The following is a 25,585-nucleotide window of genomic DNA, read 5'->3' as shown; positions in this document are numbered from 1 at the left end:
ACAATTTTATTGATTTTTATCTCAAACAAACACACAACCAGTCCTGAGTGGGTCCAAACAGTGTAGCTATCAAATGTTTCCAGGCTATCGGGGTTTCTGCCTCTTCCTCCCCTCCTCTATTGCTAGCCTCTTGCCACACAGCTGTTTCAGCTTCTGCCCATTTTTGAAGGTCTTTCCACCAGATTTCTATCCTTGGTCTGTAGCATGCCTTCCATCCCATGGCAATTCTACGGTTCGCAAGTATATATGCCAAATCCTTTAATTTGCTTACATGTTTTAGTTTATGTGATCTGGGGAACCCTCCTAGCAGACATGCCCATACTATATCAACATTTATCCTAATCCCTTTTTCTTCTGATCTGTGGGCTACTTCTCGCCAAAATTTCTCAATTTCTGGGTATGCCCAGAACATATGCGTCATCCCGGCTTTTTCTTCGCCACATTTGGGGCATATTTGTCGTTCTGCGATTTTAAATTTAGCTATCCTCTGGGGTGTCATATAAGCCCTGTGGGTTATATATAAAATTGTATTTGCTGTAGCCTCGCATTCCTTGACACTTCCTTGTGGTATCCTTGGACCCGTTCCCACATCCCATCACTCATTAGGGCACCCACTTCTTCCTCCCAGTCCTGTCTCAGTTGTATCACTTCCTTACCTACTTTGGACATCACCAGCTCATATATCCTGGATATCTCGTGCCCTCCTTCTGCTATATCGTATATCATTTCTATGACAGCGTCCAGTTGCTCCTCTAGTACTATTTCGTACCATGTCTTTTTGATCCGCCGCACCATTCTGTGATATGTAACATATTGTCCCGTATGCAATCCCGTTTCCTCTACCAACATCTCAAATTCTTTTATCCTCCCCTCTTGCCAAGTGTCTCCCAATGTTGCTATCCCTACCGGTTCCCAATGCTTTCTAATCATCTTCATTAGTTGGCTTTCTTTTCCCGTCAACGTGACGAGTGGCACTTACGGGGAACACGGGGTTGGGTTCTCCATTACCTGACCGGCCCTATGCCATACTTTCCATCCCAATATCATCATCTCTGGGCACCCTTTATTATCGAATTTGGGCAGCCATATCATCTCTTTCAGGAAGAATGGGACACATTCCAGTCTAAACAATCAAGATTCTGAGGTTGGATCTTCTGATAGCCATTTTGCCACATATTGCAGTTGACTAGCTAGATAGTAGATCTCGTAGTTTGGCAGCTTTATACCCCCTTTATCATACAAATCTTGTAACTTCCAAAGGGCAATTCTATTCCTCGTCCCGTGCCAGAGAAATTCTCTACATATGCTATGTATCTTAAAGAAAAACCGCTTTGGTATCAGATATGGTATGTTCCCGAAATATTGCAATAGTCTTGGTAGAACTACCATCTTCAACATGGCCCTTCTTTCCCATCATCGCCAAGGGGAGCTTTGCCCAGAATCTCATACTGTTTTCTATGTTTTAACCGCTTTCTCAGTGTTATGTTGGTGCTCTGCCTCCACAGTATGATATATGTCTATCCCAAGATATCTAAACGTCTACATCTCCCATGGTATTTGTACAATCGGTAATAGATCTAGTGGGATCCCCACATACCTACCCAGCGGAAACATACACGATTTATTGGGATTTATAGCTATGCCAGATAGCAACGCAAATCGTTCCATCACTTCTAGAATATATTTGAGGTTTTCTTCGGGGTATCGTAAGTACAACAGCATATTGTCGACGTATAAGGAGACTAAGTGCGACTCCTCTTTTATGTTAATCTCTATTATGTCATATTTCTGCCTTAGATATATCGCCAGGGTCTCTAGCGCCAATATATACAACATAGGGGATCACGGACATCGCCGTCTGGTGCCCCTGCTAAATTGCCACCTCTCCGATATTATTGCTCCTCTTTTAACCCTGGCCAGTGGTGCACTATACAGCAATTTGACTCATTTAAGATACCCAGGCCCTATCCCATAAGTAGACAGGGTTGCAATCAGCAAGGGCCATTTAACTGAGTCAAAGGCTTTTATTGCGTCCAACGATACAATTGCCATCTCGCCTGTGTCTTCTTTCGTGTGTTCTATAACTCGGTGAAGTCGTATAAGGTGATCAGATATATTCCTATGTGGAACGATCAGGATGTATCAATTTAGTAATGACCCATCTCATTCTATTTGCCAGAACCGCTGTGAGAATTTTGCTATCTTGATTAAGCATTGATAGCGGTATGAAGGATTCGCAATTTGTGCCAGGCTTATTGGGTTTAGGCAGTGGTATGATGATCGCCTCTCTCAAGGATTCTGGCAACCTTCCGGCTTCATATGCTTCATTCGGCATCGCTAAGAGCGGGGGAACCACCTCATCTCTATACATTTTATAAAATTCACTAGGGAGTCCGTCGGCCCCCAGTGTCTTACTTGTGGGTAGCTGCACTCAGTGGCGTCGCTAGAGGGTTTGGGGGGACAGGGCCCACCCTGTGAAACCCTGTGCCCCCCCATGTGCCTCCCTTACGTAAAACGAGCAGTGACCATGTTCTCCCCTTACTTTTGTCTGTGCCCCCCTACTTTTGTCGTTGGCCCCCTCTGTGCCCCTCCTAAATTTGATTCCTGGTGACACCAGTGTCTGCACTACCACCTCTTCTAGTTCCTCTAGAGTAATCGGGGCATCTAAACTTTCTCGCTCTTCCGCATTGATTTTTGGCATGCCTATGTCTTCCAATGTTTCCCTTATTTCTCTGTGGTCACTCCCTCCTACATCCCCATACAGTTGTTGATAGTATTCTAGAAACTCGCGATTCACGCCCTCTTGGGTGTCCACTATCTGCCCATCCTCCCTCATTATTACCCTGATTGTAAGTCTGGGGGTTTTGTTTTTATATAACCATGGCAGCATCCTCCCTGGTTTGTCTCCACCCGCATGTTGTCTCTCTACATACTTTTTGTAATTTAGGTTGCACAGTCTTCCCCATTGTTCAGCACATTTCTGTTGCAACCCGAGTATGATTTCAGTATCATCCTTGGTGTTAAACTCTTTTCTCAACACCATTTCTAACTTGGCTTCTGTTTCCTGGAGATGTGTCAATATCCCTCCTTGTAGTCCTTTGGATTTAGCGATAGCTATCCCTCTCACCACCACTTTGAAGGCTTCCCACAGCGTACTAGCGGACTTGACACTACCCGTGTTGATCTCGAAGTAACTTACTATTTCTTCTCTCAAATCCTCCCTGAACATTATATCTTTTAGTGCTTCGGCTCTGAGGTGCCATGTTGGTATCCTAGCTCTTGGGGATCAATATTGCCACATTAGGACCAGCGGTGAGAGGTCTGATCGGACCCTCGCTTTGTATTCTGTCTGTGTTATTTCCACCAGTAGCTCCTGTGTGGCAAACATATAATCCAGCCTAGTATGCACATTTTGTGGGGCTGAATAATGTGAATACTGTCTGTCCTGTGGATGGCGCACCCTCCATACATCCTCGAGCTTGAAGTCTGTCAGCAATAGCTGCAATGCCTTGGCTGCAGGGTCCATCTATTTTATTATCTGATCTGTCTACCTCTGGGTTTAGTGTACAGTTAAAGTCACCTCCCCATGTCACGGCCCCTCCCAGGTACATGCTCATTTTGTTATATAGGGTCTTGAAGTATGACACCGTGTCCTGGTTCGGGGTATATGTATTTATGATGCATATTTCTTTATTTTCCACCAGCCCCCTTATTGCAACCATGCTCCCATCTGCTTCCACTGTGGACTTTAGTACCTGGAATGGAACATGCGGTGCCACCCAGGTAATCACCCCTCTAGCATAGGCTGAGTATGTCCATCCAATCACTGTCCCCTTCCACTTCTTCTGGATCACCTCTAATCTTTCTTTTGTAAAGTGAATTTCTTGTATAAGGGATATATCTATTTTCTGTCTACGCAGATGCATCATAACTTTATTCCTTTTTAGGTAGCTGTTAAGCCCTCTAACATTCCAAGTGATTGCTTTAAGGTCTACCATAATCCGAGTACTTCCCGCTCCTCCCATTGTAAGTCTCCCGATCTTGCTTGAAATCTATCGTGTATGTAAGCTCATTCCCCAACTTTAAACTATCCCTTCCCTTTAACTTTGCTACTTCCCCAACTTCCCTCCCTCCTCCGACCTTCCCAACCCCAACTGTAACTCCCCTCCCTCCCGCCCCCAACCCAGCTGATGCCCAGCTCAATCCTTGGATCTCAGGCACCCCTGCATCTAGTCCTTTTTCCTGACTATTGCCTGTACTCAGGACACTGCAGGGAGATATCGCCCTAGTGGTGTCTCTACTACTCTGCCTCTTGGGGATAGGTCGCTATCTCCTGTGGCTCCTGTATTAACTCCGAATCACTGTGCACTTCCAATTTTTATCTGGCATGCACACTTCTATATTCCAGTCCAACAAATCCATACATCGGATGTGCCAGTTACTTAGCCCCGGCCCTGTTATAATGTACCCTTCGTGCCCCCTCTGGCATCATTACTTGTAATATCTCTCCCCCCAACATTATCATATGGAGCATCGGATCACTTATCCTGTCCATCTCGCTCCAGCCTCTCTTTAGACTCTTGACAACCCTGGGCGTCCAGCCATTGCTCTGCCTCGTCCAGGGTTTCAAAAAAATGTACTTTGCCCTTGTGTAGGATCTTGAGTTTTGCGGGGTACAAAAGCATATATTTGAAACCAACCGTTCGTAGTCTTCTCTTCACTGCCATGTAGCTATAACACTGTCTTTGTACCAACATGGTGTCGTCCGGCTATGCAGTGATGTTCGTTATAGTTCCACCTTTCCGAAAGAATTCCAGGATCTTTTCTCTGTCTCTGTAGTTCAAGATCTTTGCTATGATCGCACGTGGGGGAGCCCCGGGCTGGGGTCTTTTCGTCAGGGCCCTATGTGCTCGTTCAATCACAAATCCCTGGGAGAGCCGGCTGGCGCCTATTTCCTGAATTATCATATTTTCCACATAGTCTGTTGGGGCCGAGCCTCCTCCTTCTGCAGGCAGGCCAACCACGCGTATGTAGTTGCGTCTTGTTCGCCCTTCCGCTTCCTCTGCTCGGTTTTCCAGGTTGGTCACCTGTTTCAATATGTGGACTTCTTTGGTATTGGTGGCGCTTGTATCTGTGTTGGTTTTCACCGCACTCTCCAGGCTACTTGTCCATTCCGCCAGTGCTCTCACATCTTGTCTCAACAGGTTGACCTCTATATTCCTATCGAGTCTATCTTGATTTCCAGTGACGCCTTCAGGTCTGCCATTGCTGTCCCCCAGGAGGATTTTAGTTCCGTTATGGCTGCAAGAATCAGGTGATCATCCCTTGGTGGGACCCCCCCTTCCGATGTTGTGGCCAGAGTTTGTGCCGGCGTGCCAGGGGACTGTTGCTGTTTTGCAAATATGTCCATTGTTGGTTGTTTGCCTTTTCCTTTGCCCCGTTTAAGAGCAATTGCTCTTGACACCCCAGATCTTGCACGTCCTCTCAGTGAGGGTGCGTCTTCTCAGCACCGCGCCAGTCTCCTGCTCCACTCACATACGCAGGCCTGCTTATGGTGTCCTTCCGCTGTCACGTCAGGCCACTTATGCGACTCAACAGGGCCGCAATCCCAAATTTCCGCACGGGGGAGCCCTTCTGATTCGTGGTCCTTTGTAGCTGCGGGCTCTGGTCCAGGATACAGCTTGATATTTCTTCCAGCTTTGCTGGGTGCAGGGATCTAGGCTGAGGTTACATTTGCTAGGTGCGGGATGCTTTGTTTGTTGCTTGACTGCCTGCTATCTCTTCCATAGTTATGGGCATTCCATGTGTCCGCTCCGTTGGGCCTGCTTGTCATCTCTTACAGTGTGACACATGGGGGCACCCCGACTCGCCTGCTGCCATCACCAAGGGGTAGGTTGATTTTGGTCACAGAAGGTGGCCCGTCTACTGTGTGCTTTGTGGTATTTAGCCCTGCCCAGCGAACAGCACGATCCGCCAGCGCCCAGGATGGCTGTGTCATGTTTGAGCTACTGTTCGTGGGCACCATATAGCATTATTTTATGAGTGTAGCGTTATGGCTGGGCCTACTCTTCTGCTGCTGCCTTCCCTACCGTAGCAATGTGGCCACTATACCCTTTGTTGCCTTAGTGGTGTTGATGCATTAGGGCCTGGACCTTCTAGCTATACCTTCATATAGGCTGCGACACTTCTCAGGGCTTCCAGCCGCTCCGCCCGTATTTTAGGCCACCGCGTGGCCTTGCTCTCCCCAGGCCACTTGCCCCGAATTGTGGAGGTTCTTTAGTGTCCCTCCGGGTCAGCAGTCGTTTGGACGGGTGGGTCCAGTGTTCCTGCTGCAATTTCCTCCGGGCTAGTATTTATTTTATGTTATCCCACTGGGCACTGTCCATTGTCTACTCCGTTTGTGTGGAGTGCCTTGGGCAGCTATCGTTTTTACTCACCCCCAACCCGATGGGGCACTGCTGAGGTAGAAAAGACGAGGGGTGGTACAGCTGGGGCGGCTCTGTTACACTATTGTGGCTCACGCAGCCGTTCTCCAGAGCGCAATGGTTGTGCAGTTCATGGGGGGCCCCTGCGCTCTACCATCATCTTCCCGCTGTTATGTCACCAGCTTTTCCTTTTCGCTCTCCCGCTCCACAGTCCTTCCGTCCGCCTCTCTTGCGTTTATGCCAAGGCGAAGGGGATCCCTCAACGTCATTGCTCCGCAGCCATCCCCACACCCCTGCTGGTGTTCTCACGGCTGCCTGCAGCATCCTTCCCCAAGGCACGCCGGTTCTCATTCACACAGGCACAATTGCTTGGAGCTGTGGTGAGTCTGGTGTTGTCCAGCTGTGATCGCTGGGTTCCTCTGGTGTTTAGTGCTGTTCCTCCCTTTGGGCCCTTCCGCGCTTCAGGTAGCGAGATTCTGTGGTGTTTGTTGTTTCAGTGGGCATCCTCCAGGGATTGTCGCAAGTACGACACTTTGGCGTCTGCAGTTCAAGCGAGGCAGCAGTCTTTTTCAGAGAGTGTTCCACCTCCTCATCTGTGTGTCCTTTATTCTAAGGACCCAGCTGCCATTTTCATCCCTCGCCGTGGTGTGTCTTTTCGCACTACAATGCTCACTATTTGCAGTCTCTATGAGCAGCGCCACGTCGCACAGAGTTTCTTCAAAGCTTCATGCTTCTGTCTCGTATTGTGGGATATTGTGGTGTCGTTTTGCAATTATGTGGCAACTTATCACTGGGCTGTTCTACAGCGCGCAAACTTTATGGCCATTAGTCACTCCACCACAGTTCACAGAGTTACAAAGTATTTGTTTACTGTAGCAATTCTCCTTAAGCGAATAGCTTCACTGTCCTGGTCTTCCGTGCTCATTACATTTTCCGCACTTCGTACAGCCTTAGCCGCAGGGTGTCCCTCCTCTTCGTCGGAGCTGCCTAATGGCGCGTCAGTTTCACCCTGGGCGCTCGTTTCACGCCGCTCCCTCCAGTCCACGGCCTTGATCTGTTTTACGTTGCTCGCTCCTGCTGCGGGCCTGCTCACCAGCATAAATCTAGTTAAGGCTTCCTCCGGCCATCTCGCACCAATCTTCCTCTGTGTTTGTCAAGTGTTGCCCAATCCATTGTTTGGTGGCGCCGGCCATTTTGTTTCACCCGTATTGCTTCTTTTCCAAACTTCTTTTAGTTTGTTTTCGTTCAGTGCCTGCATTAGCACATTTTAACTCACACGCAGGGCAGCACCATAACTTCATGGATATGCCACTCCACTCGTGTGCACCGACACTCGTTATTAGTGCTGCATTTTTGTCAGATAATGTCGGATCATCAGGAGCCTCCGGAGAAACAGGTCCTACTGCATGGCCCTGTAGCCAACCCCCCCATAAGGGTTTTTTCTTTCACTTTTTTAAGCCCACTGTAACACTGAGGGTGGTTGGTATAGAAATGTAGGAAGAACAGTCAGTTTAATAACAATGATCCAACCCCATAAACGTAGGTTCAACAACTTCCATAGTTCAATGTCTTAGTATGTGTTGAGAATATTTGGGATTAGGGTTCAGATTGACCGGTCCAAAGAAGGTATTATGGACAGATACGTTGAGAAGTCTTAACGGCATTCTGAGAAATGGGAGGAGGAGTACAGGAGGAGGCCCTACTCGAGGAGCTCTTCCTCATCCAGGCAGCAGTTCCTACGTGTTCTCTGACCACCCTCGCAGTAGATGTAGATGACAGAGGTCAGTCCAGCAACATCATCTTTTTATGTTATGGCTACATTGCAAAGGAATAATTGCACAAATATACATAACTCATTTATGTTATTTTTATACGCAGGGTACTATATTGAACAATTGGTCCTGAGGAAGGCAATAGGTTAATGAAAAAAAGAGTGTTGCCGAAACATCTCGCAAGAGGAGATTCAGGTCCCTCCATATTTTGAAACTTTAAATGGGCACCTCTCTGGTCCGATGAAATTCATTTAAGACGTTGACCTGCACATGAACTTAGTTCTGAAATCCTAAATAATCAACTGATTCAAATTGATGGTTCATTGAAAAGTAATGAAATGCATTTTGTGTTTGATCTATATTTATTTTTTTGCTCAAAAATAAGTTAACAGTATTTTTGACTTTTTCTCTGTTTTTCTATGTGAGAATTAACATTTGTATCTGCAGCCCTGGTGGGTTCAAGAATTGTCAAACAATGTAGGCATGGTGAAGGACTTTTGAGTCAAGAGGTTACAATTGTTTATTTTTGGGTCCAGTTTTCTACTCACTGGGTCCAAATGTCTGAAGTCTAGTTAATACATTGTTTGTATATTGATTTAGTTCATGTGTTGGGAACCTACCCATGTATTTCGTTCTCTGATCACCCTCAACCAATGGAATCAGAATCAGATGAGGAATCAGCTAATATCTTAGTTCCTGCATCGGTACTGTCCCCCCACAGCCTCATGCACACCAGAGCAGTTCCAGAAATTCCAATAAAAAAAGTTGGACATTTTTGTTAAGGCCTCTGATTTTAGCCTCAGTGGTTGTGCTGTAGCCTGTTTTGTCCACTAGGGATGGCACAAACACAGGTAAGTACTTAAAAATGGAAAGCAGTAATATACAACATATAGCAAATTGTCACTAAAGTCTCCACACAGTCTTAAGAACTAGTCAAACGCACAGGTAAGTAAACTTTTTAGAATATTTTAGAAAGTCTGTCCATTGAGATGAAAGGGACAAACTCAATTACCAGCTAACAGTTATTCAATAAAAAAAATAGTATAAAAAGTATATTTGAGTGTAATATCTTATTGTATATTTATTGTGCAACCAACCATGATTGGGTTTTGTGTTCTATGCCCCATATCTGGACTGGCTGCAGAACACAGAACATGGAATGTAAAGTGAAAGATGCCTGGGAAGAATGTGTAAGGATCATAACTGTTGTGTTGCTGGCAGAGCCGGTGGGCTTACTATTGCACTTAAATAAAACCATTTGGTTTCCCTATTATGGTGTAAGTGCCCATCGTTTCACTGAGTCTTGGGGGAGCTGCAGAGAAAGCAATCTTCATGCTAGTGAAGATGGATGACCTGACAAGAGGAGATCCATACCCAGGATGAATGGCCTAAGAGCCTTTAAAAGAAGATTGCAGAGTTGTAGCCAAGTCCCAGATGCAGTATATGTCGTGGTCAGAGGGCCTCCCGAAAAGGACGGCTGGAAAAGCCCCAAGGTACAAGAAAAAAGGACCCGATACAGAAAAGAAGTCAGAAGTCCCACAGAATGAGGACCAGACAGCTTGAAAGAGAAAGTTCAGATGTCATGGGTGTAGGGGTCAATATTACTGTCAGGATTCAGTTTTGGTCATGGCCCCAGTTTGTGAAGGTTCCTGCATAAGGGTTTGCAAGCGGAGTTGCTAGGAGGAAAAAAATGTCAACACGGTTGGAAGAGTACCACGAGATGACAAAAGCTGCATATGCCCGCAGCAGAACCGGGGAAGAGCAATGATTAATGATATCAGAGGATACCCTGGTCGACACAGGACAGCGGTACAGAACGGTGGAAAGACGCTTGAAGGACAGAAGCAGAAGATGTTTCATGATGGAGCACTTTGCAACAGCAGGAAATATTAATACTGTTTGTATTCCAGCACAGGTAGAAGAGGTTTCTCTCCCAGCTCTGAACATGGTCATGGATAATCTAGGAAGCAACAGCTGGCTGAAGAGGTGGGTCATCCAACAGTTTCCACCAGATGAGACACACAGGTGGCTTTCCAACCAGGGAATGTCAACCTCATTTCTTCTATGGGACAAGTGGATTTAAGGAGTATTTATTAACTCCAGAGAAGGAAAAGAGAGGGAGAGAGGATTGTGCTGTCATGCTAGCTGGAAGGGCAAGGCAGTGGGGTGAGCGCAGAGCCCGCAAAGTCCAAACTTGCTGGAAACCATCAACAGAGATGCAATCCACTTGGAGGCTGAAGGAGATAAGACACCGACCCCGAACGAGGCAGAGTAGCGGTGGTGGTGTGACCATGAGATTCTGGTGGTGGACAGGTTGCCGGGGTAACTACGCCGAGACCGCCAAGGGGAAACAACTTCAGCTCATGTGGTCCCCCAGTGAAGAATACTGAAGCCGGGAGAGAAGATGATTCGTGTCAGGCGAAGGCGACAGTGAAGAGGGGAAGAAAGAAGAGAGAATGCCTGGAGGTAAACTAATCGTAAGCAACCCAAAACATTCCCACCTGAAAGAGAAGGTAAGGGGAAGCTTGGGAGGAACCGAGGCAGGGATCATTGTAGGAACATTAAAACTAGTCCCAGTACAACGAGAAACGTGAGAAAGTTAATCTAACAAATTTGAACTGTAAAATTGAAAGAAAGAGAATCATAACCCACACTGAAAGGGAATCCAATAGAGCTGGAAGAGAAAAGGATTTGTTGCTACCAAAATGACTGGATGAGAATACTTTTCAAGAGAAGTGAGGAAGACTGGAAAGTCTTTATAATAAACAGTTTACAAGGAAAAACAGTATTATCCTGGAAAGAAGGGAATGTTAGCCCTGAGTACGAAGTGAATAAATGGTATATAAAACAGATGATAACTAGCAGAAGGCCCATAAAGCCTTCATGAGAAACTAGCAAAATCAACCAGACACGAGAAACATTGTTGCACCAAAGAAAGGGAGCAGCAAGAGCCTGTTGAGGGAGTTGAATTAGCTAATACAAGGAGTCATGAAAGACTATTTGAAATTTACATATGAAACTGGAGTTTAAATACTAAAGAAAACAGTGCAAGAAGCACCTGACAGGAGACATTCTCCTGTCCATTTTGGTTCAGTTTTGTGGTAGGGTTAGATGGTATTCATTTTTGGACACTGGGCTCTCTTTCTGGACATTACAAGACGACTGACGAGCACCTTAGTTAGTAAAATAGGTAGGGAATACCCCATAACAATAGGGATAGTCAGGTTTTCACACTACAACTTAATATGTGTAAGAAATGGGTATTTTTCATAAAAAACAATCGGGGTTCCGCAGCTTCCACAGCACCGAGAGTGCTCCGCTGGACCTACAAACACATATGCTTTCCGGGTTGGAGTCTGGCAAGTCGGGGCTGCTGACGCTATTAGATCTATCAGCAGCTTTCGACTTGCTAGACCACGGGATCCTGCATGACCGGAGGGCCACTGTTGGAGGCCTCTCAAAGGAGGCTATAACTTGGCTCACATCTTTTCTTGAGGGACGTAGCTCCCGAGTACACTGGGGCAGCAGCGCATCTGATGCTGAGATTACTGCCTGTGGAGTCCCCCAGGGGGCCTGCCTTTGCCCCCTACTCTTTAACATTTACATTATTCCACTATGTATGGACCTTGAAAACCTGCCCTTTTCTTCTGCAATTATGCAGATGATTTCCAGTTGGTATTGGAGGTCTGTGGGGACCATAGAAAAGACCAACAGGCATTAGACTTGGTTTACTTGATGGTTAAAAGCTGGATGTCGACCAACTGGCTATGCCTTAACGCCCCTAAGACGGAGTTAATGCTTTACAGCCCTAGACAAGCCAGAGAGAAGCTGAGCCCTTCCTACATCAGCTTCCTGATTGATTGATGCCAGATCCCAGTGGTGCACATGCTGAAGACCCTGGGTACTTATCTGGAGGCCAGCCTGGACAACAGCGTTCATGTAGACACAATTGTAAAAAACACAAATTACCATCTGAAAGGGCTTCGCCAAGTGGTAGTTTGAGCCATAATACTCCAGAGAGTGGACTATTGCAACGCCCTCTTAGGGGGAGCCAGGAAGACAGACCTTCAAAAACTCCAAAGGATTTAGAACACTGCTGTGCGTATTGTTTTTCAGATGAATCGCCTGGAGTCTACATCAGCAGCCAGGAGGATTCTCCACTGGCTGTCAGTTACGGCCAGAGTACAGTTCAAGCTATTGACCATCTGTCACAAGTGTGTCTATGGTGATTCTCCTGTATACCTTAAGAACAGGCTGAGACTATATATACCTAGTAGAACCCTTCGATCAGCTAAGGCTAGTTTTCTACAAGTAGACCGAGTCAAAAGAGCATGTGGTAATGACTGTGCTTTTCATGTACAGGCACACAGGCCTGGAATGCCCTACCTGAACTCTTACAAAATACAGCTGACCAGACCATCTGCTCTTCTGGAAACAGATAAAGACCATTCTGTTTGCGTAATCTTGACATGGTTAACCAGTAAAATTAGACAGGGTACTGTCCTTCCTTCTTTCCTCTTATGGCGCCTGGATGCCCTCTGGCTTTGGCGCCTTACAAATAAACTAATATAAAAAAGTAATTTTAAAGATGCCCTCTGAGAGTCTAAGTCCTCCTCCTGATCCGCTACAGTACACACACAAGGATACAGCTTTAAGCAGGATGCCATTCACATAGAGGGAACTTTGCAGAATCCTTCAGTGAAAAAAAGGTGGTAAACAAAGAATTTGCCAGATCACATGGCTTTAAAAACACTAGATGGCATTTTCGCGTTTTTTCAGAAAGCAGGTGGATTCTACCCTTGTGAAGCTTTCAAAGTAAGTGCTACCACCAGCCTGCAAGTTTGACAGACAAAACTCACCCAGTGAAAACATTTGACACTTTACATGTCTCATACCCTGGTAGCCATATAGGTTACTTAGAGCAGAACATCAAAAATTCAGTTGCGTGCTAAAAGTCTAACTGTTGCCAAAAAATGTAAATGACTCACCTCAGTGACTGGAGTACTCATAGTCCTTAGTCCCCTTTCCTCCATCCTAGTGGGTGTCCCCCAACAGGGGGACAGTAACGGAACTTTTGGCAGCGGAAAACTGAGCTTCCCCTTTAAATTTAGTATAATGCATGGGGTGCGGCCCCGGGAACCCTCCCCTCACACCCCCAAAGCCCCGTCCTCGGGTGCCTCACTTCAGTCCCCTTTTACCACATCGGACGCTTAGATACCTGGCTACACTTTTTACATATAAACCCTCGGCATACAAGCATGGGAAGGTGGGTGGGACGTATGGAGGAAAGGGGACTATGAGTACTCTAGTCACTACGGTGAGTAACTTTAATGACTCATACATCCCGTGCCCTTTCCCCCATCCTTCTGGGGGATTCCACCGAACAAGACCATAGGGTGGAGTCGTGACAACCCTCTTCATATCTAGGACGAAGCAAAAAGGTTATTCAGAACCACCTAAACAAACTCTGCATCATGCCTAGAGTTGGTATCCACGGCGTAGAGTTTACAGAAAGCCGAATGAGTGGCTCAAGTAGCCGCCATGGAGATCACATCCCAAGAAGCATGCCTCTGACACTCGACGGTGGTGGCCTTAGCTCTGACCACATGGGCATGAATCCCCTGAGCAAATGGTTTGGCCAGGGCCGTATAGGCCTCTGAAATGGCCTGCATCATCCAACGGGCAAAAGGCACTTTGAAAGCCTGAGTGCCGGGAGACGAGTCCCCAACAGTGACAAACAAAGTCTCAGACCTCAGACTTCCTGAAGGATTTTGTCAGAGAGGTAGAACTTGAGGACCCTCTTGTGGTCCAAAGAATGCAGACACCTTTTTGCCTCCGACTGCGGGTTCGCAAAGAACACCAGCAACCAGATTTCCTAATTTAAATGGAACAGAAAGACCACCTTGGGCGGAGGTTTGGATGAGTGCGCAAGATGAGCTTGTAATTATGAAACGTGAAGGGCTTGCATGATGACAACGCCTGAAGCACGCTAACTCTGAATGCAGAGGTAAACGCCACCAAAAGCACTGTCTTCAGTGTCACCAGCCTGCTGTCCATTGAGGCCTTCGGCTGAAAGGGCTTGCGCTGCAAAACCGCGAAAACTGCACTGAGGTCCCAAACCGGACGAGGCCTATACACTGCAGGAAAGAGCCTGAACAACCCCTTGAAGTGAGCCTTAACCATCGGATTGGGCGCCCAAAAAAAGTACCGCTCAGGGGAATCTTTTTAAGGCTTAATGGTGGCCAAATAAGTGCAGCAGGTATCCACCTGAACGCCAGAACAAGCCAGATGAGTGGAAAACAACAGAACATCATGCAGGGAAGTAGGTGAGGGGGTCCACTTCCTTGTAGCAAGCCAAGTGGCAAAATCTAGTCCGCTTGCTCTCATACGAAGATCGAGTAGACGGCCTCCCGGTCTCCTGTATGATACAACCTCATCCGTCGGTTACCAGGCCGCAAGGGGACAGTCTGGCCGGGTGGTCCACTGCCCCATTCAGCTGCGCTAGGAAGCCTCTGCTGGGGACCAGAAGATTAACAGGCCCTTGGTAGCCCAACTGCAGAAGGTCCGAGAACCACGCCCTCGACAGCCAGTACAGGGCGATCAGGATGAGGCATACCGGATGAGGCCTAGAAAAGTCAGGAATTTGCAGAGAGTCCGCTGTTGCAATGGTGGCGGAGTAAACGCATAACACCTGCGGCCGTGCCAGAGTTGGAACGTGTCTCCTAGAGAGCCTGACCCCAGCCCGTCCAGGACTTGAATTCTAAGGAGATGTCAACAAGTCCAGATCCGGAAACCCCCCCCCATCTCTGGAACAGGGGCAACAAGGAGTTGATGTGTAGCTCCCACTCGTAGGTGTTGAACCCCAAGCGGCTCAGCTGGTCCGCTTTGCTATGGCCTAGGAGGCTGACTGCTGAAATATGAATCTCCCATTCTCATATCACCACCGCCTTCATGCAGAGGAGATGGGAACGCATACCACCCTGCTTGTTCAGGTAACACAATGTCGTGGAGTTATCGGTCCTGACCAGAACCGCAGATCCCCTGATTAGAAGTAGAAAAGCCTCGAGAGCCAGGCCAACTGCCCTGAGCTGGAGCAGATTGATATGCAGGAGGGCTTCCACACTGGACCGTGCACCATGAATGGAGTAGCCCACCAACCCGACAGCGAGGAATCCGTCGTCACCACCAGGGTGGGCTCTGGTTGGGACAGAGGTGCTTCCACTGCCAGATTGCAGTACATCAGCCACCAGCAAAGACATGGGATGAGGAGTGGGAGGACTGGGATTCTGTCTGACTGAGACCCAGTCTCCTGGTCCCAATTGGCTGCCAGGCGGAGCTGGAGATGCCTCATCTTGAGGCCGGCATGCTGGACAGTAAGCATATAAGACGCCATTAGTCCCAGAAGGTGCTGGAACCATTATGCTGAGTTGAGTTGGCCAGAAAGTGCCCTACCCGCCTTGCGGAGGGAGAGTAGCCTCTCGGGCATGGGGGCCACCCACTACACTGCTGTGTCCAAGCGCACTACAAGGAACACCAGATCCTTGTCGGGAGTCCGCTGCGACCTCCGTCGATTGAAGGAAAAGGCCAGCTGGCGATGAACGTCTTTCAGCAGTTGGCAGGAGTGCACAGCCCCCTCTGGGGAACTGGCCCAGACCAGCCAGTCGTCCAGACAAAGGTATATGTGAGGCTATAAGGCAAGCAACTGCATTCATCAGTTTTGTGAAGACCAGAGGGAACAAATTGAGGCCGAAGGGCAGCACATGTACTGGAAATGGTACGACATAATCGTGAATGCAGAAACATTTGATGCAGCTCGTAAATGGGGACATGGATGTAGGTCTAGAGAACACATCCAGTCCCCTGAACACAGAGAGTCTGCTATGTTCGCTGGAGTAATCATCTTGAAGCGTTCAAGTAGTAAAGACAGGTTGAGGAAAGTCAGGTGCAGGTCAGCCTGGTTGTTCTTGGGTACCGCAAAAATCCTGGAGTAGAAACCAGAGCCCCTGTCTGACTGAGGAACCTGTTCCACCGCCTGCATTTCCAAATGAGAAAGGATCTCCCGTAAATGGGTTGGCGACCCCATCTGATACAGAGGAGGAGAGGATGGTAGAGGAAAAGTAAGAGGAAGACTGAAGCCCGTGGAGACTATACAAAGGATCCAGGGGCTCTTGAAAAAACTGTCCTTTAAAAGAGCCAGCCGGCCCCCTACTGGGGGGCTGTGTTCCCCGACCATGATGTCACTGCTTTTTGGCGTTTGAGGCAGAGCTGAAAAAAACGTGCAACGTCCTCTGCTGCTTCCTCCTGTTGTCACTGGGTGACCTGTCAGGCCTTTGCGTACCACGGCCCCAGAACCCCTTAAAGCCGCTGAAAGCGCAGAATTGGAAGTTGGTCCTGTCCGAAGACTGAGGGAAGGACTTCTGCCCTGGTTGAGTCAGGCTGGCCAAGGACTTGGCAGTTTATTTGGAGGCTGCCTTCTTTGTCAACTTGTCATCGGTGGACGAAAGAAAGAGGTCCACCCCCTCTAAGGGAAGATCTAGGATTCGCTCTTGCACGTCCGATGAAAACTTAGTGGCGTGCATCCACACCGTCCTTCTCATTTCAACACCCAGGCAAGCCCTCTGCTAGCTGTGTTGATGCAGAAGACCGAACACTCCATGGGGTCTGCGCAACAGCCCGGGCATTGGCCTGGCTGGCCTTGAAGGATGCTTGCCTCTCCAGGGAAGGTCTGGAAGAAACTCTACTAGCTCCTGCCTCAGCTTCTGGTTAGCTGGGGCCAAAAGGGCGTTGGCATTGGCCTGCCGTAGATGCAGCTCTGATATGTTGTAGCACTGTTTGCACAAAGACTCAATGACCTTGTCCTCCTTGGACAGCCAACTGGAGGTGGCTCCCGTGGAGGAAAACGACAGATAATGGTTTAGAATACAGCAATGCTGCAGCAACCACTGGAGAGTGGTGTTGGGCGGCCAGGAGCACCGGCTCCCCGTCTGTCAGCCTGAACCTGCTGTCCATCTTCTTGCTCATCTGGGCGTTGGCCCTGGGCTTCTCCCAGACCTTTCTTGCCACCTGTAGGACATCTTTCTGGAGCGGATTGCCAGAACGGCTTGTGGTGTGCATGCCCAAAACATTTGCTAGTACTTCCAACTCCTGGGGGGCTTACTTCGGCAGAGGGACCCCCCCAACAACTCTGCAAGGCCCTGAAGGCTGTCATGAAAGGCCTTAACAGAAGCTGAGGGATCATCGTCCTGGGCGTCATTGTCATTGCACCCCTGTCCCCTTTTTTTACAGACTGAGGGGTGTCCGGGCCCTTGGAGACAGGTGCCAGCGGGGTCCATCATTGGGCCAGAACCAAAGACAGGTCCAGCAGTTGAGGTGGAGGTGTTGGTGGTACAGGAGTAGGCAGAGGGGTCTGGATGACTGGCAAGGCCTGGACCGGGGAGGGACAGGCACTGACACCAGCAGTGCTTGAGAAACAGGCAGAGGGCCCAAAGGTGGAGGCCGAGGAGGCAAATCCTGCAGGATCACCTCCTTCACTATGTCCTTGATGAGCCCAATCATCTGTGGCGACCACATGAGGAGCAGGAAGCACGCAAGGAAGCGGTCCTCGGAAGCCACCGGATTCTAGGGAGCCGGCCCTCTGAGGCAACGGGTCTCCGCTCCTGATCGAAGCGCTGAGGCGCATGAAGCGTGTAGCCATAAGGTTGCCATGGGTAGATGTAGCCCTGAGACCAGCCGCCTGTACCATATAGTCCGCTGCTTCGCTTTCAGAGGGAAGGGGACTGGGACCTTCTTGCAAAGCTCATTCAATGGGCAAGAGCACAGGAGGGACCCGACTCGAACCTTGGTGGGAGGGCGCGAAGGCCCCAAATCACGTGCTGGCTCAGACATGGGAGGACACGCCTTGTGCCCTGAACCCGAAACAGAAGCATCGACCTCAAAGATCACCCTGGTAGGCGCTGAGTCCTCAGCCGGCCAGTAGTCGAAGATCCTTTGCCCCTTGGGGTCCATAAGGAGGACTAACGTGATTGCCACTCCAAGGACAGCCTTGGTAGGGGCCCTGAGCCCCTCTGCTTTAGAGTCTGTAGCTTTAGAGCGCATGGGTCTGCCAGAACCTGAATCCAAGGAACCCTTGCCCGAAGGATCCCCTGGGAAGGAGTCTCTGCAGGGAGGTGCCATACTAAATAAAGGCCCTACCTTGTCTTGACATGGTGTCCTGGAGGCAAAGTCTTTAAGGTGAGCTGGACGAGAAGTGTGGAACATCTCCATCCAATGCAACAATCGATTCTTCAATGCCCAGTGACCTAGAGCACTGCAAGCCGTGCACACATACCATTGGTGGTCGGGGCCCAGGCACTTAAGATAGAGTGCATGGGGGTCCGAGTCCAAGAACGAGCGATTGCATGAGGCACATCTCATGAATCCTCCTGCAGACGACATGTGCCAGGGGAGGCGAATAAGATTGAAAAATAAACCAACAGGAAGCAAGCGGAAAGTTAGGAAGTCTCTGTGCCTAGAATCTATGTCCGATACCGTCCTTGCAGAAAAAGGGACTGAGTTGAGGTGACGGAGGGCAGGGTTTCAGGGGCGTTCCCAGACCCAAGGCTGCACCCCTGCGTGCTATTCTAAATTTAAAGGGGACGCTCACAAGGATGGAGGAAAGGGGACAGGACATAGGAGTATAAGCAGGAACATAAAAGTGCTACCAGCAATAAGACTAGGAGACTAATTCAGTTAGCAAAAAGAAAACCACAAAGAGATTTCTGAACTAAGAAAAACTATGCATAGTATGACAATGCTGTTGGTCTAGCCTCTAAATTGGGGGAGCACTTTAGACACTTCTTCGGAGCTAGAATTTCTTTGTCTTTTTGACTTCGGCTACCACTTCCATGGTACTGTGAGTGTTGCAAAGAAAGTGGAAAGGTTGGGCATTTCTGCCCTCTAACCGACCAACAGTGAGCATACTTGAAGGAATATTCTCGAGCAGGATCCTATAAAGCAACCCTGCTGCTATTAATCTCTGCAATCTGTAAGCTGTTCACTTGGGCCTCGCTGTCAGCATTCTGCAGATATTAATCCCTGGACCCAAGTTTAGAGCAGATGTTCAGTTTGGGTAGGCTTTCCCCTGCAGCATTTTCACATCGGTTTATATTCCTTCCATCCAGGTAGTAGAGTAGTGCCCGTTACTCTACCATAAGTATGGAGGAAAGCGGACATGACGTGTGAGTTAAGAATAGTTACTCAATGTAGTGACTACTGTATTTCTAGTCCCAAGTACCCTTTTCCGCATACCCTCTCCTGTCATACATCTAAAATGTAGTTAACTCTCCCGGTCCCCTCAACAGATAAAGGGACTGAGGGGTACAGAGTCTGGGGGGCAGAGACTAAGGCATAGCCACACTGTGCATTCAGCCCACTCCAGCATGACAATTCATAAAGTGGAAGCAAGCATTGCTTTGATCGGACTCCAAATGCGTCTGCACTATGCGGGAACTCCATATGTATGTAAAGGGTCTTTGGACTAGGAGTACAGTATTTATTATGGTGTTCAACTTTTCCTATTTATACTGTGCCCATCACCAGCTAAGTATTAAGGGCTAAGCCTTCTCTGAATTTAAAGGGGAATGGAGCCTCCGCTCAGCAGGGCATAAACCAGACATGACCTGCTGGTCTGAAAGGAACTGGAAATAAAATGAGCAGGACGGATCAGCAGGGAAGGTAAGACACAATGGAAATGGTGCAGATGGGCTAAAAACAGTGCTGTGAAAGTTTTCCAAGGGCACTGTCAGTGTTTAAGATTAATTAGCACCCAGTGTGGGGGAGCCAACCAATCGGGTTGCTCGAAACACGGGCTGATTTTGCTAATCTCAGTCGTGTTCCGAGCAGCCAGAAGGCTGCTTTTCCCGCCTGCACCGCCAACTTGCCCCCCACCCTCCAGATGCTGGAATGGGACCATGAAGAAGCAGCAGTGAGTATTTTCATGTCCATGCCAAGGAAAGGAACTTGCGGTGGCCTGGGAGTCCTTGAAATTCTCCCAAGACTCATCGACCTTTGAGTCCAACAAATTGGCCCCATCGAAGGGCATGTCCAACTAATCTGGATTGGGAGCAAATCCGGCGCCTCATCCATGAGTCTGTAGACAACCAACCTAGTGTCCATCGGGCCATAAAACCATCCATATGTTTGCTACCCTGCAGAATCTGGATAGCGGCCCCTTTACCATGCAAGATCCGATTTAAAAAGGGCTGTGCATTTCCGGGAGCAAGTATGTAGCAGATTCTGACAAGTCCTTAACGGGTTGGGAGTTGCTGGCAGAGCACAAAAGGCATTGCAAGTTTTCAAAACCCAGCTCCTTGAAGAAAACATCCTGGAAACAAGGCTTCCAATTACTTAACACTGTCAAGAGTGAGAATTGGTAAGGCGCCCTCATCAACTAGTCGTCGTGCCCCCCTCCCCCTTCTGTTTGCGAAGGAGACCTGGAAGGAACAGGAGGAGAGGTGGTCAAGATGCCACATTCAATTTGGAAAACCAGTGGCTCTGTGGTCAGCAGGGAGCTATACCCGAAAAATTTGACAACTTCTGCAGTACTGTGGGAATCGGAGGTAGGGTGGAATGCTTAAACTGAAAGATTGTACCAAGGGATTGAAAGTGCATACTCCCGCGAACTCCACACCCTTCATTTGCAGGAGGCATACAGTTGGCATTTGTTAATAGGCTATTGAGAAGAGGTCTACTCTAGGAGCTGTCAAACTGTTGAAAATATCTCTGAGAACCTCTTTATGGGGTTCCCATTTGTGGCTGGAATATGACATCATACTCAGAGTGTCAGCTTCCTTTTATACATTCCTGCCTGATTGGCTGCATATAACCCAATATCTTTCTGTTAAGCCCATTCCCATATTTGAACTGCAAGAGTGCACAATTTGGTCGACTTTGTGCCTCCATGCTTGTTAGATAAAGCATTTCACAACATTGTGCATGCCAAAACAGATTTTCAGAATCAACCATGGGGGTGAAATGCCCCTATATTATGGTCAACAAGAAAAGAAACTGTTGTCTAGCCAACCCAATCAAGGCAGTGTAGAAGAGCAGCAAGGCTTAGACGATATGATAGTGGTCTAGGGCTACACTGAGACACACCAGGCACCCCAATAATTCAAGTTAGACAGAAGATGTAAAAAAAACATACAATTATTAGGTCTTTGAATACACTCCAAGAAATGAAAACTTGAGGTAGGTAAGGGCACTCAATTACTATTATACACATTCAATATTGGTGGTTCTGCTAACAGAACACCAACACTTTACCTAAAACAGTTATGCAAAAGTTAAGCAATGTTAGGCGAGACAAGTGAGAAACAAAGCAAACATCCATTTACAACCAGTTGGTAACCAGTAAGTAAACTGAAAGAAAACGTTAGACCACCCACAAGAAAACCTATTTTAAGGTCCCAAGTTCGTATTAAGTATAGCACTAAAAGCAAATGGGGGTCTAGTGCCCAAATGTCACTAGTTCCACAATATAGACCTTGCAACAGTGTTTACTATGTGATTTGCGAACAAGAGTTGCCAAAGTCAATGGTTGTGAGTAAATGTTCCAGAAGTTGAACAAAAAGTTCTTACAAGTTTCTCTCCCAATCCCACCACTCGAGATCCTTGACCAGACACCACCAATCTTAGTCAGGCAAGGGAAAGAAGCAACCCTTACTCAGATTTCATCAGCAACCCTTAGAGGGGTTCCTGAATCAACTGGGCCTACTTGCTTCTAGGCTTTGCCCAGTCGAGGGAGGCCCGGGGGCAGCAGGAGCAGAGGTCACTTTTGAGATCAGGCTAGGTCTGGCTAGTCGGTGGTTCCGGAATCTGACGAGACCGTTCTGGAGATTGGACAGCTGGACACTCATGGCATGACAAGATGAAGACCTCCATGGAATAGACAACCTTGGAGGATCTCAAGGAAATGTAGACAATGCAGTGGGAGTCACCATGGTAAGGTGGTGGCAGGCAATCCTTGGGGTGAGAACAACGGACCAGGCTGGAATTGGAACAGTGAGGGTGAAAGCGAGGTAGACCAGGAGAGAGTTGGTTCGTCCACTGGGTGGTTCCATGGATACCTCTGAAGGTATAGCAGGCACGGTTCTTCGAACAGGGGTCGGGGGAGGTTGTTCCCACCAGTCCGGGGGATTAAAGCACTAAGGAGTGTCTCCTGGCAATCAGGAGAGGAGAGCAGGGCTTGAGCAGGGCTTCAGCAGGACTGGGCTGGAGTTGGTGCTGGTTTGCTGCTACATTCTCCTTTGGGTCATCAGAAGGCGGCCCTTGTTTTCAGGGGTCTTGGCTCTAACATAGATCTCTGAAATAGCTGCAAAGGTTCTCCTTTTATTCAGGATCTGGACTGTTCACATACCCCTAGTAGAGTGCGCTCTAATGCCTGAGGGCACTTCGTCCCCACATTTTCATTGCATTCATCAATACAAAGGTCTATCCAGCTGGATATTGTTTGTTTAGTCACTGCAAGCCCCATTCTAGACTGAGAAAAAGCAACAAATAACTGATTGTCCCATCTAAAAGCTGCCGTCCTAGCCACGTAATAACCCAGACCACTCTTGCGTTAAACCTGTGGAGTCTCCCCTCCTCTTTGGAGGGATTTGTAGGTAGACAGAACACCAGGAACCCCACGCTCTGTGAGATGTGTAATTCTGAGACCACTTTAGGCACAACTTTTTGATGGACCTTTATGGAGACTTTTTCGGAAGAATTTGCAAAAATGCTGGTTTACAGGAAAGTGCCTGCAGTTCGCTCACGGGCCTCGCCGATGTAATAGCCACCAGGAAGGCCGTTTTCAGAGTAAGCAGTCTAATGGATGTAGAATGCAAGGGCTCAAACTGAGCCGCCATTAAGAATGTAACAACCAATTTCAGGTCCTCGGCCGGAACCACAAAGGGCATTGGAGGAAAACCATTTACAAGGCCCTTCAGGAACTGGGCCCTCACCTGGATCGAAAAGAAAGGGCCTTGATCCGGTAAACTGAAACAGAGACAAGGCTGCCAAACTACCCTTGACTGAGCTTATCTGTAGAGCAGACGAGGCCAATAACAGAAGGAATTCCTCCACATTGGAACTGGGACACGAGATGGAGGCCATCCTTAAGTTTCTACACCATGCCTCAAATTTGAGGCATGTTGTCTGAGGTCTGACTTTAAGAGAGACTTTCTCACAAAAGAACTTCAGCAAAGGAGGTTTGGAGCACGAGGCTTGCAGCTCGCTAACCCTCCTGGCAGATGTGATCACGATCAAGAAGGCTGTTTTAAGGGATAACAGCCGCAAAAGGACATGAGTGCATAGGCCCAAACAAAGCCACCTTCAAGTAGGTCAAAACCAGATTAAGATCCCCATCTGGGACAACAAATGGGGTTGGCAGAAACTTGTTGAGAAAACCCTTCAGGAACTGCAACATGACCGGAATAGTAAAAAAAGGAACCACCTTGGTCTGGGGCCCCCTTGAACACAAACAGGGCCGCCAAACACCGTTTGATTGTGGCAACCTGAAGAGGCCAGTGACAGAAGGAACTCCATCACTGTGGTGGTGGGGCAAGAGGTAGGGTCAGTCTCGCGTTCCCTGAACCACACCATGACTCTTCTACAAGATCTCTGTATCTGTGCAGGTGGAGAAGGTCTGCGTGCAGCCAGAAACACATCAAGTACCTCCTCGGAGAGGTCTCTCATCATACCTCATCCTCTAAAGAGTCATGCATGTAGAATGAGGGAATTCAGGGTTGGGAGGAGCACTTGACGCTCCAACTGGGTTAGGAGATCTGGACGCTGAGGCAACCGTTGAGTTTGACAGATGGTCAGATCCAGGAGATCGGAGTACCACGTTATCCACACCCAATACGGGGCGATTCAGATCAAGGTCTCTCAAAATCTCTTCAACCTCCTGAGAACCCAAGGGATGACAGGAATCGGGGTTGGGGGAAGGCATAGTGGAGAGGGAAGATCCAATCCGCCGGAAACACATCCCTCAGTGAGCTGTTTGCTGGGAATTCCCTTGAGCAAAACTGTTTGCACTTCCTGATGGATTCCGTGGCGAACAGATCCACTGCTGGGGTACCCCAGAGAGCGAAGACCTACTCTAGCACTATGAGGCCATGCTCTGCCTGCTCAGAGCATCCACCAAGGTGTTCTCTGCCCTTGCCAGATGAACTGCTGAGACAGTTTTGGTTCTCTCGCAACCAGAACCACAGCTGAATTGCCTTTGTGCAGAGTGGGCGGGAGTGCACACTACCCTGTTTGTTGAGGCAGTGCATGGCCACCGTGTTGTCCCTCAGGACGAGGACATGCTTCCCTCTGAGAGACGGGGCAAAAGTCCTCAGGGCTAACCAGATGGCCTGCAACTCCAGCCTGTTGATGAGCCACCCGGCTTCTGATGGAGACCAGAGGCCGCTCACCTGGAAATCCTCGCAGTGGCCGCCACAACCCTTCATGGACGCATCCGTGAGCACTCAGGCCTGGGGCCAAGGAGGCCCGAAGGGTTCCCCCGCCAATAGATTGCTGCGCATGTTCCACTAGCAGAGTTCATGCACTACCTGGATAGACACTGAAAGGCGATCCGTGAGCGCTGCCAGATACAGAGACCACTGGTCCCTCAGGAGTCACTGTAGGGTCTCATACGCAGCCTGGCCTCTGGCACTAGGGAAATACAGGAGGCTATGAGACGCAAGAGGCGGAGGAAGGAAGTCACTGGAAGGGTGGCGTGGTTCTGAAACACATGCACCATCTGGGCTATGTTGCAGACTCTCTCCTTGGGAGGAAAAGCCTTCCCTACCCGGGTGTCTAGGACTGCTCCGATGAACTGGAGCCGCTGAACTGGTGTCAAATGGGACTTCATCAAGTTGAGGGAGAAGCCCTTGCCTTTTCAGTAGGATGCAGGTGTCCTCTAGATGAAACAAACACTGCTCTGCCGACTTCCCTCAGGATCAGCCAGTCGTCCAGGTACAGAAATACATGGAGCCCAGATCTCCTGAGGTGAGCTACAACTACCCCATGAGCTTGGTGAAGATCCTTGGCGCGGAGTTCAACCCAAGAGAAGCACTTTGAACTGATAGTGCTTGTCTTGTATGAGGAACGTTAAGAACTTTCTGTGCTTTTGGTGTATCGGCACACGGCAATAAGCGGCCTGTAGGTCAATTGACACTAGACAGTCCTGAAGTTCGAGAGCGTGGAGAATTTCTTTCAACGTCACTGTCCTGAATATGTCTTTCCTCAGGAATGTGTTCAAGGCCCTGAGGTCCAGGATGGGGCGTAGAGCTCCTCCCTTCTTGGGCAACAGAAAATACCAGGAAAACCAACCCAACCCTCTCTGATTGGGAGGTACCTCTTCCACGGCACCCTTCGATAATA

General features: G+C 48.6%; 1 protein-coding gene across 13 annotated transcripts in view; it reads right to left on the bottom strand.

Annotated features, from left to right (window-relative positions):
* The window catches only part of NEDD4L (NEDD4 like E3 ubiquitin protein ligase), a 2,900,454-nt gene that overhangs the window by 173,852 nt on the left and 2,701,017 nt on the right, over positions 1 to 25,585 (bottom strand). The gene's annotated exons all lie outside the window — the stretch shown is intronic.

Source organism: Ambystoma mexicanum, chromosome 6p (assembly GCF_040938575.1).
Source record: "Ambystoma mexicanum isolate Mex_15411 chromosome 6p, UKY_AmexF1_1, whole genome shotgun sequence".
NCBI lineage: Eukaryota > Metazoa > Chordata > Amphibia > Caudata > Ambystomatidae > Ambystoma > Ambystoma mexicanum.
The sequence above is the reverse complement of the archived record's forward strand: the minus strand, read 5'-3'. Positions and strand labels throughout refer to the sequence as shown.